Source organism: Procambarus clarkii, chromosome 47 (assembly GCF_040958095.1).
Source record: "Procambarus clarkii isolate CNS0578487 chromosome 47, FALCON_Pclarkii_2.0, whole genome shotgun sequence".
In the NCBI taxonomy this organism is placed as follows: Eukaryota; Metazoa; Arthropoda; class Malacostraca; order Decapoda; family Cambaridae; genus Procambarus; species Procambarus clarkii.
The window spans coordinates 36474505-36481603 of record NC_091196.1 but is presented as its reverse complement, the minus strand read 5'-3'; the positions used below and the strand labels follow the sequence as shown (position 1 = coordinate 36481603).

The 7099-nt window shown below is 37.6% G+C and overlaps 1 long non-coding RNA gene across 1 annotated transcript in view; it reads left to right on the top strand.

Moving 5' to 3' along the window:
* The first annotated feature begins 3022 nt into the window (after window positions 1-3022).
* LOC138350719 (uncharacterized) overlaps window positions 3023-7099 on the top strand; it is a 6493-nt gene continuing 2416 nt past the window's right edge. The window contains exons 1-2 of the long non-coding RNA XR_011222244.1: window positions 3023-3159; window positions 6209-6315. This is a non-coding gene — a long non-coding RNA (uncharacterized lncRNA). The remainder of the gene's footprint in view (window positions 3160-6208; window positions 6316-7099) is intronic.

The following is a 7099-nucleotide window of genomic DNA, read 5'->3' as shown; positions in this document are numbered from 1 at the left end:
CGAGTCTAAGCCGAGCAGTAGTAACATCTAGAAGTCTGCTGATTTTATTGGATGATCCATAGATGTGTGGCTCCTCTTGTATGATATGTATGATAGATGGAATTACTAGTTCCAGTTTCTAGGCAGGCGATGAGTACTCACAATAACCTTAATTAAGCGTCAAAACAAAAATGTGTATACTCTTTTTACTCTCCTGACCTTAGTTCTCGAGCTATGTATTTCATTTTGGTACCAACGTGTTCGCAATAACATTCTCTAGAAGAAAATCAGCAAAAACGGTCACCAAAAGTTATATGAATACCAGCACCCAATAAATACCTACGTAGATGACTCGCCGTGAGTGCCCAAGAGCAACAAAATGTTTTTACTCTTGGGATTGTTATCACTTCCACACTTGTCCTACAGCGTTAATTTTGGTATCAATGTACTCGCAATGAAATTCCCAACACGGTGATATGAATATAAACGTAGAATAATGGTCGCTGCCCACCCGCAAGAGTGTGGGAAGTGGCAGAACTGTTACCCAGTATTGGTGACAAGACGACACATGGGCGATACAGTGCTTTGAAAGTTTATAATTATATCACTGTCCTGACATTATTATTGTATGTACGTCATTCATTTTTGTGCCAATGTTTTCGCAATAGAATGTTCTATGAGCCCGTAGGTAAAAAAGAGCAACAAAGCGTAAGATAGAATAGCACCATATATAAAACAACGCTGGTACATATCAGTGAGCGTCAAACACACACGAAATGTGTGTGTTTGATGGTGGTCAAACGATGTTTGATGTGTTTGATCAGGTGATGTCCTGATCCGCATAATTAAAGTATGAATTATGTTGAGAAAAAATAAGAAAAAAGGGAAAAAACAGGGGTGGGAGAAACATGACAGAAAAAGAGTAAAAATACAATTTGGTCAACAAAACAGCATTGTTTAAAATAAAAGATATGGATTGACATTTTGGGGGTTAGGTTGGTAGGTTACATTGAGTTAATTAGGTAGTACTTAGTGTTTATCTGTTATAGATAGGAGCTGCCTGGTATGGGCCAATAGGCCTTCTGCAGTTACCTTTGTTTTTATGTTTTTGCCCTGTAACCTAAATGGTTAGAGAGGCACATATATGGGCTTAGGGACTGAACCCCACACTACATTTAGCTAAGCTGGTTACAATCTTGATGATATAGTTACAAAATTCTGTATAAGTCGTCACATTATCAATGGGTTCGAGATCAACCACAATTTCCTGAATAGATATAACAAAGGGGATATTAATAGGGTATTAAAATTGTCAACACAAGATAGAACACGAAACAATGGGTATAAATTGGATAAGTTTAGATTTAGGAAAGACTTTGGTAAATACAGGGTCAGTAACAGGGTTGTTGATTTGTGGAATTTTTCTTAACTTATAAATTTATCTTTATTTATCTTAAACTGGTTGGGAGAGGTACAGTTTTTAACATAATTGGGAAGGTCATTCCACATTCGAGGTCTCTTGATTTGTAAAGCATTTCTAGTTTGACTAAGTCGTACTCTTGGAATATCAAATAGGTATTTGTTTCTGGTGTGGTGCTCATGGGATCTGTTACAACCTTCTAGGAAGCTTTTAAGGTCAGGATTGACCTTACAGTGCAGCGTTTTATATATATAAAATACACATGAGAGTATGTGCAGGGACTTAATATCTAACATATTCAGAGATTTGAGTAAGGGGTCCATATATACTGCCCGGTTGCCTGAAATGCTATATGCCTACTATAGTGGCTTTAGGTATTGTATGCACTAGCTCTATCTATAAATCCAACATTATGTTTGTAAATCAACTATGTATGTACTTTCCTGAATAAAATTGACTTTACTGTACATTTATATTCTCTGTGGATTTGTTACCCCTATCGTTTGGGAGAAAAAAAATGACTAATACGTTCGGCGAATGACTTTGACTTCAACTTCACTTTGACTTCGTTCATGTCATCGTATTTTCCGTAATATATAAAGGTTATGACAATGCAATTATATTATTGTGTGCAAATAAGTTTGAAATTTCATGTACCCTAAAAATATTAAAATAAAGAATAAGAATAATTAAATAATTGTTGTAGTAAATTGTCACACGTTCATCATACGCAAACGAACACACAGTTTGGAGCGTCAGTACAAGACCGCCGCCATTTTAAAACACGGCTTCGAATGTAAGTAATGTTTTTCTCGTACTAACACTGTGTTATACAATAGATTTGGTCTTGAATTCACAAATTTAGTTGTTACATCTGACAGAGTATGTTAGACGGTGTAATGCTGGTCCATGTTAACGTATTTGTGGGCTTGGTTGGTTTAAATGTGGAGGCGAGGCCTGGCAGTGCTGGTGTATGTGGAGGCGAGGCGAGGCCTGGCAGTGCTGGTGTATGTGGAGGCGAGGCCTGGCTGTGCTGGTGAGTATGTGGAGGCGAGGCCTGGCAGTGCTGGTGTATGTGGAGGCGAGGCCTGGCTGTGCTAGTGTGTATGTGGAGGCGAGGCCTGGCTGTGCTAGTGTGTATGTGGAGGCGAGGCCTGGCAGTGCTGGTGTATGTGGAGGCGAGGCCTGGCTGTGCTAGTGTGTATGTGGAGGCGAGGCATGTACAACACTCCCCAATAGGAAGAAAACCCACTGGGTTCTAGGCTAGGTTAGGCTTATCTGTAATAATTGAATTAAGCCTAGCAAAGCCTAGAACCTAGTTCAGTAATTTAAAAAATGTTGTAACTTGAAAAATGCCATTCAATACATTACACAATTTAAATATTTTCAGGCAATCAACACAACCCTCATGTTGGCTAACCCTCTCTCATGTTGGTCAATAATTTAATTATTTTTTTATGGAGTAATCTTTGCTGTTGAAATGTAGTCTTTTTGAGACTACATTTCAAATGTAGTGTGTGTGGAGGCGTGTATGTTAGGTATTACCTAATATACACGGTGTAATATATCTATCTGTGTGAAATAGATTAAATCCATTTATTTGATATTCAGCTAATAGTTCTGTATTTTCTACATTCATCCATGTTTTGGTAAGTGCAATAATATGTATTGTTTCATTGCAGATTAGAGATTCAAGATAGTTCTAGATTTCCGAAGTACTGAAACGCGCGCCATACAGGCTTGGTGGATCTAGGTGCAAGGTAAAATTATTTACATTTACTTGTTTTGTATTAATGTTTTGTATTTATATGCATATATGCATTTATATGCATTATTCTATAGAATAATAGATCTCGTAATAATTTTGCAAAAATAGTGGCATTTACTATTTTTAAAAGATTATTAAAAAATTTACTGATATGGTGCATTCGGAAGGGCGAAGAGGGAGAACGGCCTGTTGACATAGCTCGGGTGCAGGGGGGGGGGGGGTTGTGTAAAAGCCTGGTTTGTGCCTCGGAGAGGCTATGGGATCCAGTAAGTTCAGTAGAACTTCGGTTTCAACCCTTTTACCCTGTTGTAGCTCAGTCGATTAAGGCAGTGTCTGGGATGCTCCCGGACGCAGGTTCGAATCCTCGTCACGGCCCTTGTGGATTTGTTCATTTGATGCATCACGTTATTGTGATCTGTGTGTGTAATTCTTCACTTGCTACAGCAACAGGAATGTGTGTGTATGTATTTGTGTTGTTGAATATGACCGAAAGTGTAAGATTAATGATTCTAACACAAATCGTCTGAATATTTGTTTTTCTTCACTGTCGAGAGTAGTTAAAAAAATTTACTCGAGTTTATTTTCACACTTTATTTATGGTCCTTAAGTCCCTCTCCTTAATGCTGCTGCTGTTTCTCGCATCTTTGCATCGCTTGTATGTTTGGGGGTTTGGCCTCTTGCTATATATTGATTCCATTTGTGTGTGTTTGGGTCTCAGGCCCTCTCGCAATTTCTGTTGAACAAACCCCTTTTCCTAGTTCTGCATCTCTCCTTTGGTACAAATTTTGTTGTGCTTTTATCATATATTTCACAAAACTTGACATACATTTCATTTACTTCATGTCCTATCAGCAAGTGTTTGTCAAATTCTTTAAGGAAAGTTTATCATCCTGATTGCAGATCTCTAGCGATATTATGTCAACTTCTTGTGGATTCGCAATCATTATTTAATTTACCTTTAGGTGTTCTTTCACCAGCACAGCAACACTGTACCTCTCCCAACCAGTTTAAGATAAAAACTAAGTACTAACTAATTAACTCAATGTAACCTACCTTACCCCCAAAATGACAACCCATGTCTTCTATTTAAAACAATGCTGTTTTGTTGACCAAATTGTATTTTTGTTTTTTTCTGCAATGTTTCCCCCCCCCCCACCACTCTACCACCACATTGAGTTTAGTAGCTCTGTGCACGTCAGGTGCTGTTTAATATACAGACCTACTCCTCCATTTGACCTAGTTTCTCTATCACATCTATATCACTTTGCGCTTTAGCCCTGGTGGAGCTTGGTCCACCAGGCTGTTGTTTGGAGTGGCCCGCAGATCCACATACAGTCTGCATATGATATACAGTCTGTTGATCAATTAAACTACAGTAGTTAGTTTTTATCATCCGAATGCACCAATATGTGTTCATTCTTCCCAGATGAAGGAACTAGGTAATATTCATCATCTGAATGCACCATCTGATGCTTTAACACACTCATGATACACGAGAGGTTTAAAAAACTTTTAAAACTTTTAAAACTTTTTGACCTATGTATTTAAAAGCAATTCTAAAGTTAAAAAGTGTAGCATAGGCCCCTCGCAGAATGTTCTTAATATGATCCTCAGGTTATAGTTTTCTATCTAAAACCACCCCTAGATCTCTTTCTTGATCAGAATTCTTTATAGATCTCAGTGGCTCGATCATAGAAACTGCTCTAAATCCTTGTTGGCCTGGATTGTGGAGGTCATTGGTCTCTATAAAACTAGTAATCTGACTCCTGATCACTCTCAAATAATTTTATTATGTGGGATGTTAGTGCAACTGGTCTATAATTCTTTGCCAATGCTTGTGTTGTGTTGTGTTGTTTTGGTAGTGATGTGCAATGTGTTGTTTTGGTAGTGATTCGTCCAGTTCTGGTAGTAGTGCGGTTGTTGTGTAGTGTAGTACTTGTGTGCTTGTTAATGACTTGTATTCCAGTCTTGTGGGTATCTCCTTTCCCCTACGGGCCAACTGCTTTGTTCTTACCTAGCATTTTGCTTTGTTTGGGTATGAATGTTTGTGTGCCGTATATTTTGCAAAATTTGCCATATATCTCATTATTTACTCCTCTGCCTAGCAACAAGTCTGTCTAATTATACTCATTAACTGTTTTTCAAAGTTCCCCATAGTGTCCTTTATTGAAATCGAGTTCATGAACCGTTTCAATGTTCTTATTTTCTTCTAGATTATATCTTAAAGTATATTTAAATGTTATTGTTATTATTGTTATTAAATGTTATTGTGACATTGCATTGCAATTGAGCTATGTTGTTTACCATACCGTTCATTTCGTGAGTATAAGTATAGATGCCACACTTGTGACAGGTAAAACCATGCCTTTTTTGAAAAACAGCACCGTCTGTTGCACGTAAGAGCAACCCACACTATATTATGTTGCGATATTATTTCAATATTTCCGATTGTATTGATAATTTGAATTTTCATAGATTTCAATTTATTTTCATTTCGATTTAATAATTTTGTGTGACATTGCATTGAAATTGAGCTGTGTTGTTTACCATACTGTTCATTTCATGAGTATAGTTTATTTTTTTATTTTTTTCATTTCATTTTTTTAGCTGTTCTTATTTTTCAGTGATGGGAATATCAGATCATTTGATGTTCCCAATTTTCTGATGGAAGCATCAGACCATTATAGAATGCATCGGATGAGGTAGTTTGGAATGGTGGGGAGGACGAGAGGGGGGTATGGTGGGGAAGACGAGGGGACAGAGGAGAGGGTAATGGTGGGGAGGACGAGGGGACTGGGGAGTTGGGGATGGTGGGGACAGGGGAATGCTGGGGAGGACAAAGGGACAGGTGAATGGGAGATGGTGGGGGAGGAAGAAGGACAGGGGAGGGGAAAATGGTAAGGAGGACGATGGGACAGGGAAGTGGGAATAGTGGGGATGATGTGGGGACAGGGAAGTGGGAAGGACGAGAGGACTGTGGAATGGGGAATAGCAAAGTGAATTATAATTATATATATTAATTAATTCTTATAAATTTCCAGAAGCCTGTATCAACACCCACACTAATGCAACTGAAAGAGATGTTGAGACAAGTATTGCTGATATGTTGAAGAACGCCCCAAACAAACTCGGTGGAAACAGATACAAGGTAAAGTTTGCCAATTTGCTGTAGTCTAATTCAATTTCTTTTTAGTAATCTTCGAGAACATTTATGCTATGAATAAGATAAAATAATGTAACTGATTTTGATTTATTTACTATTTATTATTTATTTACCGTTATTAGTATAATAGATCTCGTAATAATTTTGCAAAAATAATGGCATTTACTATTTTAAAAAGCTCGGGTGCAGGGGGGGGGGTTATGTAAAAGCCTGGTTTGTGCCTCGGAGAGGCTATGGGATCCAGTAAGATCATCCTTCCTTTCCTCCCTAGAATCTGGATGTAGCAGGTGCTCAATTGTCATAAGTGAAAAATTGGTTTTGTCTTCCGAATGCACCATTTCTGTAAATTTGCTAATAATCTTTTAAAAATAGTAAATGCCATTATTTTTGCAAAATTATTACGAGATCTATTATACTAATAACGGTTTGATAAAATACAGTAGACTGCCTACTGGTTTTACCTGTAATAAGGTTTGATACAGATGATTATGATTATGGTTTTGGCCTCCACCACCCTCTCACCTAACTTGTTCCAACCATGTCTACCACGGTTTTGTCTTCCGAATGCACCATTTCTGTAAATTTGCTAATAATCTTTTAAAAATAGTAAATGCCATTATTTTTGCAAAATTATTACGAGATCTATTATACAGTACTAATAACGGTTTGATAAAATACAGTAGACTGCCTACTGGTTTTACCTGTAATAAGGTTTGATACAGATGATTATGATTATGGTTTTGGCCTCCACCACCCTCTCACCTAACTT